Source organism: Vombatus ursinus, unplaced genomic scaffold, assembly GCF_900497805.2.
Source record: "Vombatus ursinus unplaced genomic scaffold, bare-nosed wombat genome assembly UNPS02014779.1, whole genome shotgun sequence".
NCBI lineage: Eukaryota > Metazoa > Chordata > Mammalia > Diprotodontia > Vombatidae > Vombatus > Vombatus ursinus.
Window position 1 is genome coordinate 61,263,337 of NW_020954557.1, and position 2,663 is coordinate 61,265,999.

The 2,663-nt window shown below is 37.9% G+C and overlaps 1 non-coding gene across 1 annotated transcript; it reads right to left on the reverse strand.

Moving 5' to 3' along the window:
- Positions 1 to 2,317: 2,317 nt before the first annotated feature.
- Positions 2,318 to 2,419, reverse strand: LOC114045988. Its single transcript, XR_003569451.1, has one exon. It is a non-coding gene; the product is annotated as a U6 spliceosomal RNA (small nuclear RNA).
- Between the last annotated feature and the right edge of the window lie 244 nt (positions 2,420 to 2,663).

The window sequence follows — 2,663 nt, forward strand, 5'->3', positions numbered from 1 at the left end:
GAAGGTGTTATTAGCTAGAGTAAGCAACATACTTAGAAAAACTTCTTACATAAAAATATATCCCCCATAAATTCTGTCAGAACTAGGGATTAGGTGGTGGTGCCAATATGTGCCCAAAACACAAAAGGCTGAGGTAGGAGTCTAGGTAGAGGTTAGGAAGTCTAGAAATTGAGACATCAGAAGAAGGCAAGGGTGTGGACATGTATCAGACCAAACTGGGAAAGCAATTTTGCTGAAAGAGATATCAGCTCCCTCTTTCCCTTTCTTTCCTCACTTTCCTTCATCCATCCAAGTTGTGATTCAATCATTAGGCTCAATTTACCACCTGCCGATGCAAGTTTGTTGAAGACCACACTGCCAGAACATTCTGTTGCAAAAATGTTTTAACTGCTACCTTGTGACTAGTAAATTCTATAAGGTCTTCCTTAGCTGAGTTAGCCGAATTCTGCTTGCTCTGCTTTCTTCCTCCTAAATATATTACACTCCTCCAATTTAGCCTCCAACATCCAATTTTCTGTTTCCTTAATCCCTTTTACCCAGAATTACTGCCCTAAGCACAAAGTCCTTTCAAACTCTCATATTAGTCTAGCTCAATCTCTTTCTCCCCAGGCTCACTCTATCACCATCTACCCTTATACTAGTCACATCCATTGTGACCTTTGGAACTTCCATTTTGTTGTGAACAAGATGTTCTATGTCTTTGGGGAAAAAAAAAACCTTTTCATTAAGCTCTCTCTTTATGCTTTCTTGAAATAATTGAAAGCTGGTTTCCACTACTTCTCTTGTGATTCTCTACAGTGAATCATTCTTCTCTATTCTTCTTGAAATCCCAGGCTACATGAATACATTTTGCTTTCTTTTAGATGCCTCTTTTGGACCAATGTTTATTTCTATGAAAGAAAGGTAGGAGCACTAGACCTCTGAGCATGGAGTTATTAATCAGTCATTTCTGGCCTCAGACACTTACTAGCTGTGTGACCCTGTGCAATCATTTGACTTCTGTCTGCCTCAGTTTCCTCATCTGTAAAATGGGGATAATACTAGCACTCACCTCCCTGGATTGTTGTGTGGATAAATGAAATAATATTTTTTTTTGCCTTTTTTTTGGTGAGGCAATCAGGGTTAAGTGACTTCCCCAGGGTCATACAGCTAGTAAGTGTCATGTGTCTGAGGCTGGATTTGAACACAGGTCCTCCTGATTCCAAGGCCAGAGCTCTATCTCCTGTGCCACCTAGCTGCCCCAAAATGAGATAATATAAAGGGCTTTGCAAATTTTGAAATGTCTTATAAATGCTACCTGCTATTTATTATTATTATCAATTATTTATCCTCATCTATTATGTGTACCATCTGAAACTGAGGGTATTCTGAGGTAATTGCCAAGCTTCCTGTTCTTCTGTAGGGTTCTTAGACAAGTTGGATACCATTTAAACCTTAGCTCTACCCCTTTGAAAATAATGTCTACATTCTCACCTTTATCTAGGCCAGGTTTGGTTTGTATTATCAAATAAAGTCTCATGTCTCAGGCCCTCATTCCACTGACTCTCTTCATGCTGTACTTATTGCACATCATTAGAGGTCAATTGAATGAATACTAAAAAAAAACCAAAACCCAAAAAACAAAAAAAATCTTAAACAGAAATCTAGGTAAGTTGATATAAAAGTATAATCTTCCCAGTCTGTGATACTTCTAATCAATCCCCTTGTATGTAGGGCAACCCCCCAGAAGTTCAGTTCTCACTCTCAGCTAGGAATGGATAAGGGCATTTACCCAGAGATAGTCACTTAACTTCACTTATCTCCTTCCCTCCTACTCCTGGCATTCACCCCAAAGTGGACTGACTTTTTAGTGATACTGTAGTAAAGTTAGAGCACTCTGCAGAGTGCCCTCTCTCTCCTCCTTCCTTCCCTCCTTCCTTCCTTCCTTCTTTCCTTCCTTTTCTTTTTCTTCATTTTTTCTTTCTCTTTCCCTCTCTAAATTTTCTTTTTATTTAATTATGAATTTGACAAACATAAAAACCTTGAACATTCCTTAAACAAGAAGACAAAAAAAAGAATGGCATATAAACTATGAATTTCTATTCCATATAGATGCTTTCTTCTTTTAAAAGTACCTGTAAATTTTAACATGCTAATGCCAATACTGCTCTGATTATCTCTGTCCTTTTCTGGTTTTCCTTTTGCTTTCTGTATATTTTTAAAATGTTTCATTAATTTCCTTTTTTATTTTTTTCTGAATATCTATCACTACTATCTCCCCTACTTCTTTCCCCAATAACTCACCCTATCCTTACCTCCTCCCAAATAAAATCTTTTAAAAAATATATAGTACTCCACAAATTTATGTGTCATCATTGTGTAGGTACTGTGTTAATCTCTGTATTGTTCCCATTTTAGTATATGTATTGTTGGAATGAACTGTTAGTCTCTCTTGAAGGTAGCCAGAGCTGTGCAGACAGAAGGGTATATGGGGTTTGCCATGCTCCCAGTTGACTCCCAATTCTTTCCCTCCTGAATATGTTTAGCTCCCTGTTAGCTGAATACATTTAATTGTATCTCCATCTCTTTAATAATGGGCAAGTCTGATGGGGTTTCCCTTCAACATTAAGATCTAGGTTTCAGGGCTTAAACTTCTGCCTTTCTTCCAGGGCCCTCTCTAGAGG